The sequence below is a fragment of the Oryctolagus cuniculus genome, chromosome 18, assembly GCF_964237555.1.
Source record: "Oryctolagus cuniculus chromosome 18, mOryCun1.1, whole genome shotgun sequence".
Taxonomy (NCBI): Eukaryota; Metazoa; Chordata; class Mammalia; order Lagomorpha; family Leporidae; genus Oryctolagus; species Oryctolagus cuniculus.
Window position 1 is genome coordinate 64844540 of NC_091449.1, and position 16359 is coordinate 64860898.

A 16359-nucleotide genomic window follows, 5' to 3' on the forward strand; every position below is an offset into this window, starting at 1 on the left:
GCAGAGCTCTGCAGAAGTGCAGTGTTGTGATTGTTTGTCCTTTCCCTTGCGCTGGCCGATCTGTGACAGTGTGTAATTAGTCAATTCATGATCACTAGGATCCCCTGAGATGCTTTGTACTAGCTATCTCATAAACGCAAAGCAATACAATGAAATGACCATAGCAAGAGAAGTGAACCCACACGTGCATCAGGCAGGGATAGGATGACTTGTTTAGAGATCATTCCATCAGGTTTGGGTCATATGCTGCTCTTTGAAGAATGGGAAATGCATGAAGTTCGGATGAGAGGACTTTTTCCTTAAAAAAAAAAAATTTATTTATATACTTGAGAGGCAGAGTTACAGAGAGAGAGAGAGAGAGAGAGAGAGAGAGAGAGAGATGTTCCATCTGCTGAGGCACTCCCTGAATGGCTGGGGCTGGGCCGGGCGGAAGCCAGGAGCCTGGACCTCCATCCAGGTCTCCCATGTGGGTGGCAGGGCCCCAGGTGCTTGGTGAACCTGCAGCTGCTTTCCCGGGTGCATCAGCAGGGAGCTGGGTGGGAAGTGCCAGCTCTGCAGACAGCAGGCTGACCCTCTGCCGCTGGCTTCGGTTCTCTTATCAGTAGAATGGAAGGAATAAATAGACCAGACATTTCACACTGTGAGCCCTTTGGCGAAATTTGCCCCACAAACACATCCTGTTTTGCAGCTCAGTGTGGGAGTCTGAAGTGTTTAATGAAAGGAATTTGTCATCAACACAGGGAATTTCGAGTCTTAAAAATTCTGAGCCGTCTTGGATCTCCAGAGTATAGATCCCAGAGGAAGGCTGCCCACGTTCAGATGTAAGGTCAGCTCATTATCAGCTAAGAAACTTGGGGAAAAAATACAGCGGAAGAAATCACTCCATTTCTCTTTCCTCATTTGGAAAATGGATGCTATAGTGGGAGCAACCCCAGTATGTTGTTCTGAAAATGAAACACTGATCTCTGCACAGGGCTAAGGGTAGCAGCTAGACTATAGTAAGCTCTGAGATATCAGCTGCTTGAAGTAGTGTTAGAACAGTTGCAACTGAGGCCTTCCCTGTGGCCCTCTGATGTCCACAGACCCTCTTGTTTGCTCTGTGTGCCCTTCCTGCTCTTCCCAGTTCACTCCATGGTGTCGCCATTGCTCCCAAGACATGCGTGTGAATCAGATGATACAGTGTGAGAGAGGGAACATGAGTGTCATCCTTACCATATCATCGCTCGTATTGGCGACTGCTCTTAGTTTTAGTAAAGGAAGCAGAGAACACTGCTAAGAATTGAAGGGCATAGACTACTGGCTATTTTCAATGATTGGGATTGCTAATGCAAGTAGTATGTGACCATGTGTATTAGCCTGGGCTCTCTGGGTTGTAATCAACAGTAACCCAGTCCCAACTATCTTCAGAGTAAAAACATTCAACCCATCACCCCATGTGTTTAAGAATGCTAGAAGTTGGCCGGCGCTGAGGCTCACTAGGCTAATCCTCTGCCTGTGGCGCCGGCACCCCAGGGTTCTAGTTTCGGTTGGGGCGCCGGATTCTGTCCTGGTTGCTCCAGTTCCTGTGCAGCTCTCTTCTGTGGTCCGGGAAGGCAGTGGAGGATGCCCCAAGTGCTTGGGCGCCTGCACCCCATGGGAGACCAGGAGAAGCACCTGGCTCCTGGCTTCGGATCAGTGTGGTGCACCCGCAGCAGCGCACTGGCTGCAGCAGCCATTGGGGGGTGAACCAATGGAAAAGGAAGACCTTTCTCTCTCTCTCTCTCTCTCTCTCTCTCTCTCTCTCTCTCTCACACACACACTGTCCACTCTGCCTGTCAAAAAAAATTAAAAAAAAATTCTTTGAAAAAGAAAGAATACTAGAAGCTGGGCTAGATAGAGATGCTCCAGTGATGTCATCAACACCACCCCTCATTCCTCAAGTGTGCTACCTGTTGTCTTGATTTCTACTTTCATTCTCAAGGTGGCTCCCTGGGACTCCAGATCAGCCCTGCAGGGCACCTCTTTCCAGCAGCTATCTCTCGACTAAGCCTCCTTGGGCCAGCATGTATTATGTGCCTGTCCCTGAGCCAGCGGGCACAAGAGGATTCTGTATTCCTACTGGCCAGGCCTATTGAAATGGATTTGCTGTTGCCTGAAAGAGTGGGTTGATGCTGAGCTGGGAAAAGCAGGAGAGCCCCGGGAGGGTGTTAGTAACCTATTGCCAAGGCCCTTTCAGTACTAACAAGCTAAGATTGAAGGCTGGACTCCACACATGAGGACTTTTAGAACGCAGCACACCCACAGACATGGAAATGTCTTTTAGGTGGCAGGGGACAAGGACAGCCGTCACATCACACCAGGTTTCTCCATGGTGAAGCTGGTGAGCAGATTGTTTAATTAAGACTGTCAAATCCTAAGTGTGCCATATGGCCTCGCTCTTCAACCTGCGGAGTGTCTTCACTCATGTGGTCCTGGAGCTCTTCTACACTTCTTTTATTTGTTTTTCTAGAAGGGATTAAGAATACAGGAACATATGGATGTTTGAGGAGCATCTCCTAATTTAAGGTATGAGCAGCCTATGAATTGGGCTGCTTAATGAATCAGGAATTAAAGTATGAACTGGGAAAGATTAAGCTTGGCTTCCAATAGTTTGAGAAGGCAGAAGATCTTATTATCCTGTAACAGATCACATCCACACACAGTCTCATAAGCGTAGCACCTTCTGACATTCTCAACTTCATTTTCATAGAAATTTTTGTTGACTTAAAATGGCGGGAGGTACACATTCCTGCCAATCAAGATATCCCTGAGCACTTTTATATTTGGCTGAATTCTTTCTCCTTCTGGACAGTGAAGTGGGATAAGAAAGTAAAAGGCATAGATGGAGTCTTTACCATTCACTCAGCCGATTACTTAAGAAAAGCCGGTCACCAGCCTTGTGCCAGGCCATGTGCTAAGTACAGGGGGCAAAGCTTTGAACAAGATCAAAAAGGTGGCTCCTGTCCCAAAGGAAAGAGAAGTGACACCAAATACAGGATGATGGTGCCGGACAAGGTGATGGTAAGGCCGGTGAAGGAATTAGCGTGGCCCGTGGCAGAGGTTGCTGCTGGCTACTGTGGAATGAGAAGCTGAGACTTGAACTTTTGGAAGAAATTTGCCTGGAATAAGAAGGTCAGGTGGCTACAGGTGGAGGCAGAAGGACCGGCTCACACAAGAGCCCTGAGAGGCAGCTGTGAGCCAGGAACGGGGCTGCCGTGTTATCCCTGCAATGAACTACCCTGTGAAAGGAGGACACAAAGCCCATTTTGTAGATGAGAGCATAAAGGTTGGTTGAAGAGTTGAAGATAGGGCTGGCGCCATCTCCAGTGCCTGCATCCCATATGGGCACCGGTCGAGCCCCGGCTGTCCCACTTCTGATCCAGCTCCCTGCTAATGCGCCCGGGGAAAGCAGAAGAAGATGGCCCAAGTCCTTGGGCCCCTGCACTCAAGTGGGAGATTGTGATGGAGCTCTTGGCTCCTGACTTGGGTCTGATCTAAGCCCAGCCATTGCTGCCACTTGGTAAATGAACCAGTGGATGGACAATCATTCTCTCTCTCTCTCTCTGCCTCTTCTTCTCATTAACTCTGACTTTCAAATAAATGCTAAATAAATCTTAAAAAAAAAAAAAAAAAAAAGAGCGGAAGCTCTCCCAGGAGGTGGCAGAGGTGTAAAATGGGCTGTGCTCCCCTGGCAGCAAATCCACGTTCCTGCTGGCTGCGATGCAGGGTTCAGCACTGTGCTTCCTCCCACAGTGCAGGGCTCCTACATTTTCCTCTGAGCAGAGACCAGGGAGTCCTCGGGAGCCCCATGGGGCCGTGTGTTGGGGCGTGGAGAGGGTGCCGACTTTTCACTGCTCCTCTCCCCAACATGGGACATATGGTACTTCCAGGTCCCTATCTGAGTCGTCAACATTGAGGATTGAGTAAGATGGCTCATACAATGGTGTTAGGGCAGTGCCTGCCTCCCGGGACCACTCTGTCTGTAAAGGTTGATTGATTTTATCATTTGAAAGGATAAGAGCAGCGGCTGGGGGGTGGGGTATCTGTGGGATGCTGCTCTCTGCTGGGCAGTGCCAAGTATCTGCCAAAGGGGGCCCAGAGAATTCTGAATACAGTCTGGCACCCTGAAAGAGGACATTTTCTTCTGACTCCCTCTGAGACTCCCTCAGTGTTGTGCAGGACTTGCTCTTCCACTCTTCAACCCCCCTTGCTCCCTCATGCTTGGTCTCTTTGGGTTACACCTTAACGATGTGGTCCCTGATAAATATCTGAGACATGATTCCTCCCAAGCATAGGTGCAGCTGTATGCTGGAATGTAGGGAACATCGAAAGGTGTGCTTCCTGTTTACACAACACCTGAGACAGGGTCATCTACAAAGAAATAGTTTATCTGGGCTCTTGGTTCTGAAGCCTGGGAAATGCAAAAGCAGTGGCATCTACGCAGCTTCTGGTGAGGGCCTCTTACTGTTTCAACTCAAGGCACAGGACCGAAGGTCAAGCTGGTGCCTTTGGGACAGAGGGGAATGGCACTCCCAGGATCACTGCTAATCCATCCCCAGGAAAAAGTCGTTACGCCACTAATGAAGGCTCCCTCCCCAGGACACAAGCCCTGCAGCTAGGTGCATTTCCCAACCCTGCTGTTTGGGGAATTGGAATCCCAACACATACACTCCTGCGGAAGACCCACAGGCCCCAGCAGATGTACCTGCTGTACAGCACTTCCAGTGGAGGATGGGGCAGCTCCCTACAATCAAAGAGGCGGTGTTTCAGTGGCAAAACATGAATATTTACCCTTAGGGTGACCGGAGTCCTCGGATCCCCTCATGTGAGCTCAGGCTGGGTTTTGCTGCTAAGCGAGTTGGGAAAACACTCTGGGTCTGCCCAGTCTTGTGGATTTCAGAGTTGCAGACTGCACTCCTAGGGGAGAGCACTCCCTTGAAAAGCTGCCGACTTCTACCCTGTCATGTGAGTTGGCTCGTCATGTCCCAGTCACGCTGGGGTCAGCCTGCCCACAACCCCTCTCCTACTTGTGAGCCACGTGGTCCAGGATGTCTTGGCAGGCCACCCTGAACAGTGGCCAACTGCTGTACCAGTCAGTCATTCTTCCTACTCGAAGCCAGAACAGTCGTCAGGCATCCAGGTTCTTCTCAACTGTGCGTGTCAGCTGATTTTGAAGATCTCCCAGAGGGTCTGTTTTTAGCTAAAACTGGTTTTAATTTTCCCATGCATACATTAGATTCCCAGGGGGAATTCAGTCGACACTGAATAACACGAAAGAAACAGCGAGCACTGGAGTCTAAAATACGAGTCCAGCCCTCCTAGGAATACGGATAGCACTGCATCTTTCCATGGAAGGAAGCTTGTGGATTAAAAACAGAGAATGGGGGTAGGTGAGGATAAATCGAGCTGTGGAAGACACTCGGCATCAGATCCGAGGTGCTGGGGAAGGGTAGGAGGCTAATAGGAAAAGTGGAATGACAAAACAACCAGGTTGTCTGATGAGCAGCCAGCCCAGATCACTGAGAAGTGCTCAAGTCTCAGTGTCCAAGGGGGCACTGGAACAGGCCTCTGTCCCCACTCGAGGGAGAGAGGAGCAACAGCTCGGGCTGAAGGCCTGGAGCCTCGTCCATGGCGGCTGCCCTTCAGGGCTGTGCTCGTCTGGGGACCAGGGCAAGCGGGTTCTTGAGTGATTTAGGCCTAGGCTGAAACCGTGCTTAGGTTCTGATTTATGTCAGGAGCTGCCTGCTTTGCGCTGGGGACAGCCTGACTCACACTGGTCTTCTCAGGAGTAGTAATCAGGCACCTGTGGTGATGGGGGTGGCCTGTCTGTCCCTTCAGAGAGATTGCTTTGTTCTCTGTGAGAAAGTACTTTGTCAGCCACGGCTGAGATTGGATGACTTACTTAGGGGTTCCGATGAACCTTAAATGACTCCAAACTTTAAAGAAAACATTTGAATTAAAAGGAAAGGAGGGTGTGTACCTCACAATGTCATCCAAAGACCTGAACAACGAGGCCTCAGGCCAGCAAGTAGACAAGTCCCAAGGGTTTGATTGATGAGAACTCGTAGAGTTAGGACAGTGCTTTCCCCTGCTTTTAGACTGAGTCCCTGGATTTGTTGGGTTTTGTTGCCTTGCATCCTAGAAAAAAAATTTAATTTTCAAAAAGTTGAAAACGACTCACAAGTAGAAAGTGAATATATATCAAAGATTTTATTCCTTTCAACAGTTAAAAAGCAAAAAACTAAAATGATAAGGATGACTCGGGAGCATCTGAGGAGCTGGGTAGGTGTAAGCAAGTGAGTGACAAAGGGTTATAAAATTAGCCTGTTGGGATACACACAGAGCAGGTTAATGTCCAAAGTGCAGACAATGGTAATCTGTGGGGTCATTTTATTTGCTGAGTGTTATTTGCTTCTCTTCTGAGCAGAAATCTAGAAAGTCACAGGGAGTTTCATTAAATCTGTGTCTTTTAATGAATAGAGAGCAGTGAGGTGTGTGAATCACATTTCCTTTGTAATTAAATAACCCTTGAATATGTATGCTAATGCCTATATATGACATTGGAAGAATATGGTGTCCACATTTTTATGTTTGCATTTTTTCTTAATAAAATTTTTAAAGATTTTATTTATTTATGTGAAAAGCAGAGTTACAAAGAGAGAGAGGGAGATCTTCCATCCACTGGTTCACTCCCCGTGTGGCTACAATGGCCAGAACTGGGCCAGGCAGAAGCCAGGGGCTTCATCCAGTTCTCCCACAGGAGTGCAGGGGCCCGAGTATTCAGGCCATGCTCCTTGGTTTCCCAGGCACATTAATGGGGAGCTGGATTGTAAGTGGAGTGGCTGGGACTTGAACAGGCCCCCACATGGGATGCTGGCACTGCAGGCGGTGGCCCCATTTTTTTTGTTTTGCTTTTGTTTTTAATTGAAATATTTTATGTAATTGTTTGAAAAGCAGAGTTAGAATATAATAAAAATTAACTAAAAGTCAAAGACATGCCAAATACAGTGGGCCCTCTGTATCTGTCAGTTTCATGTCTGCAGATTCAACCAGTCATGGGTGGAAAACAGAATTCAGAAAAAAGAATCCCATCTTTACTAATATGTACAGACCTTTTCCTTGGCACCTCCTAAATAGTACAGTAGAACAACAGTTTACATAGTGTTTGCCTTGTGTTAGGTGTTGTAGGTAATATGGAGATGATTTAAACTATAAATGTGCATAAATGATATGCAAATACCATGACGTGCTATTTAAGAGGCTTGACACCTCTGCTTTTGGTGTCTGGGGGGGGGGTTGCTGGAACCAGTCCTTTGCAGACATTGGGGGACAACCGTATAAGCATTAAAAAAAAAAGATTCAACAGGCAACAGGTATATTACTCTGTCACATTGGTTTCGGTGTCTGTATGTAGCTTGTCAACAAGAGGTTGGGCACTGCATGGTGTAGACCCTATTTTTAGTCCTGTGATGCCTCTATAGACACGACTGAGTTCCTCCTATATGGGGTATCTCCATTCAGATTCCTGGAAGAGATGCCAGTTTCCCCGTCACGGGGTCAAGAGCCCCACTCTGTGGTCAGAGAGACAGGTCCAGTACTAGGAAGCACATATTCTAAAGAAGGGATTTAAACAAAAATCAGAGGGGTCCCCAGGGTTCCCCAGTGCTGACAGCCAGCCCTAAGCAGCAGTGCTGGGTGCTGACCGTGGGGCAACTGTGCCTCTGCACCTTGCTCAGGCGTCGTTCAGGCTCCCACACAGCTCGGACCCTACAAGATGAGCTCCCACGGTATCCCCAGACGGCTGGTGTCAACCAGATTCTCAGAACTCGCTTCTGAAAGGGGGGACACCAGCACCCCAGAGTTGTAGAAGTGCCTCCGCAGGTGGAAACCACATGGACATTTGTAAGTGTGTGAGGTGGGTACAGGCCTAGATGATACAAGGTAGGAAGCTGTTGGCACTGGGTGAAGTTCTTGATGGTACTGAATTAGGATGGTTAGATTCACAAGATAGGGGTGTGGAAGTAGATCTTGTAAGGACGTTATTGTTTGATAAATGAGCTGTTTGTATCGTCTCAAATGGATCTGTGTGAATTTCCTGCAATAAAAAGTGAAGTTTTGACCAGTTTGGAGTTTGATCTTCATCGAGTAGAGTTCCCTGGGTGTGCGGTGTCTTAACTGCTAGGCCGTGTTGATGGGACTGGTGCTGTGGGCCGGGTGTTGGTGGGACGGGTGTTGGTGGGACGGGTGTTGTGGGACTGGTGTTGTGGGACTGGTGCTGGTGGGGCTGGTGCTGTGGGACTGGTGCTGGTGGGGCTGGTGCTGTGGGGCTGGTGTTGGTGGGGCTGGTGTTGGTGGGATGGATGCTGGTGGTGCTGGTGTTGGTGGGACCGGTGTTGGTGGGACTGGTGTTGGTGGGACTGGTGTTGGTGGACTGGTGCTGGTGGGGCTGGTGCTATGGGACTGGTGTTGGTAGGACGGTGTTGGTGGGACTGGTGCTGGTGGGACTGGTGTTGGTGGGACGGGTGTTGGTGGGACGGGTGCTGGTGGGGCTGGTGCTGGTGGACTGGTCCCTGTCTCAGTCCATGGTCGTTTGTGTTGGTCCTGGGTTGGCGTTTCCCAGGCTGCTTGCATGGAACTGCTCTCCAGGCATGCAGTGGGGAAAATGCTTTGAAGTTAAATAAGCTGAGGGAATGTGGACTTTTTTTCTTCTTCATTAAGCCCTCTCAGTCCTTTATAATGTAAAAAATACACAGCGAATGTTCTAGAAGACAGGCAGACAGTCTCCAGAATACAGCAACCCCTTCCCAATCTACAATTGGGCTGATTCCCCCCTCCCCCCTACTCTACAGAGCTTCACCCACACCCATCCCTGTCCATGGAACAATAATCAAAACGTGGAGAGGCCTGGGTGTGTGAAACCAGGCCTCTTTGCACTTTCACATGGGGCTTGGGGGAGGCCTGGGGACCTGGGTTCAGGTCCTGCCTTGGTTCTTGAGAAGGGAAAGGCACATGTATGTCAATATGTCTGTGTGTATGTCCAAGTTCTTTCTTGCTCTGCTAGGCTGATGGGAATTAGAGTAAAATGTTTGAGACTCTGTGTGGCTTGAAGCTGTCTCTAGGTGGCATAATGGCTGGGTGTGGAGTCAGGCTGAGACCAGGCGTTCTGAGACCCAGGGGACCTCACGTATCTCAGGCACCCTGGCAGCTTTCCTGTCTGTGTCACCCAGGTGCAGAGCGCCCAGGGTGGGTGGGGCCTCTCTTAGCTCTCTTAGCTCTGCCTAGGGCTGACAGTAAAATGCTCACGAATCAGAGCCCCTCTCACTCTCAGTAAACCCTGGCCTTGAAGACTGGATTCCCTAAAGTCTCCAGACTCAATATTGAACCTTTGACTCTCTCTGCATTCCTCGTTCAATGGCCTGATCCTCGCCCAGGCAGCAGAGCCTCTGGCCAAAGAGGAGAGAGGGTGAACTGTAGGAAAAGGCACTCAGCTCCCTGTGACGGAGGGGCAGCCCAGGCCAAGGAACAGGAGGGGAGTGTTGTCTGTACAAACCCGCAGGAGCTGTGAGCAGCCGGATTCATTCCATACCCCTCCTGGGGCCTGGGACTGAGGTCCGGTTGCTTGTCTTCATCGGAGCTGGGCCACTGTGGGGAGCAGGAGAGTCGTGAGCAGTCCTGTGCTGCCGGGGAGTGAAGCGTGCCAGAGCACCAACACCCTGTCGTAAGCTGTTTTGCTCCTCGAGGTGTCCCTTGACTGTGTGACATGGAGACGTTGAGAAGTAGGTCAGGTCTGATCTGACTGAGCAGGTTACAAGACAGCAAACAGACACAGCCACGTGACAGGTGCAGGCCGTGGTGCCTGGGTGCACAAGGGCTCCGTGCCCTCCCAGCCTGTAACCATGACACCAGCTACACCCCGGCTGCACACTGGCAGCCTGCTCCTCCTCACACCAGTTCCCTCTGGTTCCACGGTACTGCGGTGGGAAAACTCGGCAGGCCGGGCACACGCTCACGAACGTCACGGCTCTGGTCCAAAGGCAGCTGCCTGGGTTCTGAGGTCTGAATGGCCCTGACCAGCTCTGAAACCTGCACGAAGCTCCTGAGCTCCCATGGGTTTCTCTGTCTGTCTGTCTGTCTGTCTATCAGTCTATGTATGTCTGTTTGTCTATCGGTCTATCTATGTCTGTCTGTCTACCTATCTGTCTGTCTATGTCTGTCTGTGTATCTATCTGTCCGTGTATCTGTATCTATGTCTGTCTATCTGTGTATCTGTCTATCTATGTCTGTCTGTCTGTCTGTGTATCTATCTGTCCGTGTTTCTGTCTATCTATATCTATCTGTCTGTCTGTGTATCTGTCTATCTATGTCTATCTGTCTGTCTGTGTATCTATCTGTCCGTGTATCTGTATCTATGTCTGTCTATCTATGTCTGTCTGTCTGTCTGTGTATCTGTCTATCTGTTTTTAGAAAGGGGGTGGGGAGCTGTTGCTGTGGCACAGTGGTTTGGGCGATGGCTTTCAGTGCCAGCGTCCCATGTGGGTGCTGATTCAAGTCTGAGCTGTTCCACTTCCGATCCAGCTCCCTGCTAACGCACCTGGGAAAGCAGCAGCAGATGGCCTAAGTCCTTGGGCCCCTGAACCCACAGAGAGACCCAGAGGAATCTCCGGGCTTCAACCTGGCCCAGTGCCAGTTTTTGCAGCCACTTGGGGAGCGAACGAGCAGATGAGAGATCTCTGTCTCTCTTCTCTCTCTCTCTGTAACTTGGCCTTTCAAAGAGATAAATAAATCTTTAAAAAGGAGAGAGAGAGATTCTAAAGGTAAACCTGAGCTACTGCTCATCAAATGGGGCGTTTATTTGTTTCAATTATTTTAAGTGGATGATGGGTCCCAAGTCTCCCTTTGAGCCTTGTGAGCCTGTAAGACTGATCATTTGTGCAACGTTTTTCCAGCATCTTGCTGTCACCCTGGATGTTTTCTGGCTTGTGACAGTGAGTGTTTGCTTCCTACCCCAGCAAATGCTTCACCCCCTCCACTGGCTCCCGGCAGGCTACCTGCCTCAGGGGTCTGAATGTTTTCACGTTGTTATTAAACTGTTTCCCATTGCATTTACATAGTACCAGGCTAGGCAGATTGCTTCACGTATCAGTGGTACTAAAGTGGATGCGCAAATGTATCTCCTGCCAAGAGCCTTCCTCTAGGCAGCCGGAGCATATATAAAAGTGACTTGAATGGGAGCGTTTGCTCTGTTATTTTGGTGATAGATTTAGGGAAATGGAAAGTAGCAAATTGCTTTGTGTTTTGGACCTTTTCCAGGTCCATCCTGGTTATGGATAACACTTGCTTGGTTGATTGGAGAAGGCCAGCTGCTACTCTAATAGCCTAAATCAATGGCCAGCGGTGCCTGGTTAGCAAACGTGTCATGCTCACTGTAGTGAAAAGCATCATATAATCACGAATTATTAACTTTTCTTGTTATACACCGATATGATCCCATCATTGATAAGCTGATCAGCTCTTCACCACTAACACTGACGTGAAAGTCACCACCATTTCTATGACACTAGGCAGAGAACTTTCTTTTAAAGATCAATGTATTTTATTTGAAGTCAGAATTAGAAAGGGAGAGACGGAGACTGGTCTTCCATCCATTGGTTCACTCCCCAGATGGCTGCAATGACCAGTGAGGAGCCGGGAGCTTCTTCTGGGTTTTCCACATGGGTGCAGGGACCCAAGTTCTCAGGCCATCGTCAACAGGGAGCTGGATCAGAAGTGGAGCAGCAGGGCAGGAACCATCGCCTGTACGGGATGTTGGTGTAGTTTTACCCGCTATGCCTCGGTGCTGGCCCTGAGAACTCTGACAGATTCAGCGCCTTTCCTGGCTTTGAGTGCAGGAGTCTGAGTGCAGATCCTCAGTCTCAGTGTCTCAAAAGCGGCACAAGCAGTGCCCAGCACCTGGGTCTGTGGCTGCCCGATGAGGTAGTCTGTGAGAGCCTTGTAAGCCTCTCCGTGTGGCGCTCTGTGCCCTGTGACTGCCGGGAAGATCGCTCTCTGCGTTTCCAGCAGCTCTTCCACACGGAACGTGTGCTTGCCCTCCCCGATTCCACATCACTTAGCTCTGTATCGATTTTCTCTAACTGCGCCCAGCCACGCCGGTCAGTGCCTGGGCTTATCCCAAATGTAGTGCAGGCGTGTGCATCAATGAGGCTCCTTTCATCACCCCTGGGTGCCCCTGCAAGGGGCTCCAGCTTGTGCTTTGGATGTCATGGGTTGAGGCCTCAGAAAAACCACCCGGGATGGAGAGCAGTGTGCAGAACTTTATTAGGGAGTGCTGGGGGGACCATCCCTCGGAGGTGGACAGCAGTATGCTGTGGTGGGGAAGGAGTCGGGGTCTGACGTTCTCACCAAAGGTTTGTCCAGCCTTGGTGAAGTCTCTGACGTCAGGATGGCCCTTCAGAGTGGTTCTGACTGGGGGATTTGTGACTCCACATGGTCTGTTGTTGCACACGGGCTGGGGGAAAGAGAAGCCTGTCTGGACCATGGCTGATCCTCAGAGGGTGGCAGCCGAAGACTGTTCCCCAGACTCTAGAGCCAGAGGTCCAAAGAGGAGGCAACAGTTGTACCACAAAACCTAGTCCCGTCAGGGGAATCAGAGCCGCGTGCTGCCCAGGGAGGCAGCCTCCAGCATCACTGTTCCCTTGGAGACAGGCATTCCCATCCCTGGCGGTGGTAGCTGGCACTGTGGTGGGGAGCAGGGGGCTAGGCTCTGACTACTCCCCTCTGTGGTGCACGGCGGACCACCTGGTTTATGGCCTTGGCAGCTCTGTGAGTTAGCAGTCAGCTCCCTGTCTGATTTTCAATAAAAACATTCATGTAAAGCAGATGTGTTTCTTTGTGTAAACAGAGACATCTTGTTATTAAACAGTATTAATGTTATAAACAGTATTAATGTTTATTTCTAAATAACGTTCTGCTTATATTTTGTTTTTACATTATCGGAAAGGCAGAGAAACAGAGAAACTGATCTTCCATGTGCTGGTTCACTCCCCAAATACCTGCAACAGCAGAGCTTGGAGCCAGGAGCCCAGAACTCAGTCCAGGCTTCAGGATCCAAGTGCATGCGCCGTCACTTGTTGCCTCCCACGTACCTCCTGCACATGGTGACAGGAAGCCGGAGTCAGAAGTGGAGCTGTGACCGATTCCCAGGCTCTCTGACCCGGGATATTAGTATCCCGTACTTGGCATCCTAACTGCTGTGCCAAATGCCCCCCTGCCATTGCTTTTTTAACGAAATAAACGTAGACTAGACTGTTTTATAGGAACACAGATGAGTAGAAAAATGAGCTCATAAAAATAACCACGTGGATCCACGTCTCCACTCCCTGGAGTGTGGAGGCAGAACCGGCCCAGAGACTTGAACCTGGAAATACATCTGCCTGTGGCTGTGATGTTAGGGGTGTGCCAGGCTCTTCCAGGAGACCCCCACGCTAGGAAGAGGAGAGGTCAGGTGCTTAAGGCAATGTTGACACACTTTTTCCGTGTTGACACACTTTTTCCATGTTGACACACTTTTTCCGTGTTGACACACTCTCCGCCTTTGCTCCTGGCGTTGTGGGTTCAGTCTGGGCTCTGGATGAGGAGGCCCAGAGGGAGAGGAAGAGGAAGGCAGCTGTGACCGGTTGCGAGTGGTGAGCAAGCTGTAGAGCCCCTTGAGGGCTCTGTGTCCTCTTCAGTAAGTCCGTTTCATTTCATTGCCCCCCCCCCCCCCAGAGTGTACTGCACAGGCTTGGTCTGTACCGGACATCTTCAGAACTTAAACAGCATATAACTTTGACAAGCATGTTGCTAAGAATATGATTAAGAACAGCAAAAATTCAGGAGCAGCTCCTGGAGAAGTCACATGCGTCCTCATACACACATACGATCCAGCGTTACATAGCTGTGAAAATGTGTTTCTGGAAAACATATCAAGCTATGGGGAAATGGCCTGATCAAATCTTCAGTTAAAAAAGCAGGCCAATTTCAGATGTTTTATTTGTTTTGTAAAAGCATGCTAGAGTAGCCTGGTGATTCCTCAACTCTAATATTAGGCTTAATTATTAAACATCCGTTAGTGAACTATCCGTGTTTTTTATTGCCTAAAGGGCATGTGGCCATTCAGCATATGAAATGTTTAGATTTGAAATTTAAAGAAAACTGAAACTGTTTCCTGCGTGCAGCCCCACCTCTGGGCTTTGTACCTTGCCTTCCGTCTTGCCTTCCGTGCTCCTGGGTTATCTGCACTCGGGTCCCCTGGGGTGGCATCGCCTGTTGGGCTGGGCCTCTTGGGAAGGCAGCCACAACCAGTCTGCCAGTCCTGGGTTCATTGCAGGCTCAGCCATTTACAATGCGGTGACCGCACACAAGCTGCCACCTCCTCTGAATCTCCGCTTTCCAACCTGTGAACTGTGTGTTTCTGGTTGCACCTGTTTCCCCATGGCTGGGAAGGGCTAAATGGACGATGCTCTCAAGTACAGGGCACACTGAGCGCTCCAAAAATGAGTGCTGTCACTGCCCTGACTGGCCACCACCTGCCGCCCTGGCGTGACCAAAGGTGACTGACCACTGGCGGGAGGAAAGGATCAGGCCTCGCTGCCACCACCTATGTGCCCCCGGAGGCTGAGTCTCCCCGGCCACTCTTCCCCGCTCCTCTTCTCCCCGGCTGCCCGCTCTGTGATCTCCTTGCCCCAGACGGGGGAGAATGGGAGGTGGACCTGCTCCAGGTGAAGGGGAGCATTTGACGAGAGTAAATACCCATAACGCACATTGCAGTACGCGGGTTTCGGTGCTAAATCCGATGGTTATGTAACTTGTGTTTTATGACAGTGCTGACTGACGGTGAAAGCAGTTTCAGAATGCCGTGCAGTCTGAGCAGTTTTCTAGATAAACATTTTGGATTGATGCTTGCTATCTTCTTCACAAAAGTACCACGATAGACATCAGAGAAGATGGAGATGCCTGGAAACCAGCCAGTCAGGGTATCAGCAGAGGCTGCTTCTCGGTGATTGGGTTAGAGGCGGGATTTGCTTTCTTTGTGTTTTATCTCTCTTTTTTTTCCTTAACAATGAGGCTGTGTTGTGATTTCAGCAGAAATGATGTTAGATATTTTAAAAATCCCTATGTCTGACAGTCAGCCATAGACAAATACCTTTAGCTCAGCAAACTTGATTGAGAAAACAACACACACCTACGTGGAAATGACTTTTACCCTTCCGTGAGATTCATACTAGAATTCTTTTAAATAGGATTTTTAAAAAGATTGATTTATTTGAGAGGCAGAGTTAGAGAGAGAGAGAGCAAGAGAGAGCTTGCAGGAGAGAGCGCCTCCATCTGCTGGTTCACTCCCTAAATAGCTGCAATGCCTGATCCGAAGCCTGAAATCTCTTTCAGGTCTCCCATGTGGGTGCAGGGGCCCCAGCACTTGGACCATCCTTTGCTATTTTCTCAGACCGTTAGCTGGATCAGAAGTGGAGCAGCCAAGAACTCAAAAGGCTTCCATAGCCTTGGCAACTCATGACTAGAGCCTAGGGAGATTACTGACGCCATAAACAAGAGTGTCAAATTGTTAAGTCAACAACAGGAGTCACTGTGTACTTACTTCTCATGTGGGATCTGTCCTTAGTGTGTTGTCCAATGTGAAGTAATGCTATAACTAGCACTGAAACAGTATTTTACACTTTGTGTTTCTGTATGGGTGCAAACTGATGAAATCTTTACCTAATGTATACTGAATTGATCTTCTCTATTTAAAGATAATTGAAAATGAATCTTGATGTGAATGGAATGGGAGAGGGAACGGGAGATGGGAGGGGTGTGAGTAGGAGGGAAATTATGGGGGGGGGGAAGCCATTGTAATCCATTAACTGTACTTTGAAAATTTATATTTACTAAATAAAAAATAAATAAAACAAAAAAGAAGTGGAGCAGCCAAGGCTCGAACCATCACCATATGAGATGCCAGTGTTGCAGCCGGCAGCTTAGATTGCTAGGCCACAGTGCTGGCCCTAAGATAGGAATTTTTACAGCACAGAGTTATGATTGCATTTGCACTTTCCTCTTCGTGAGTCACCGCCGTGGTATGAAGTAGAGCACACAAGGCTTGCAGAGTTGCGGGCTTAGTCCCAAGTGTAACCCTAACAAAGCATCACGGGGGGCAGACAGGCTTCCCAGCCTGGTGTGCTTAGAATCATCCTCACTAGACTAACATGTAGCCCAGACAGGGCAGGCACTCCCTGTCCGAGGTCCCTGGGCTGCACACCACGCTGCACACCACGCAGCCCAGCTCCCGAGTCCCCACCACGTGACCCC

The 16359-nt window shown here is 49.5% G+C and overlaps 1 protein-coding gene across 4 annotated transcripts in view; it reads left to right on the plus strand.

The window, feature by feature from the left end:
* The window catches only part of CDH13 (cadherin 13), a 1467366-nt gene that overhangs the window by 682671 nt on the left and 768336 nt on the right, over nt 1–16359 (plus strand). The gene's annotated exons all lie outside the window — the stretch shown is intronic.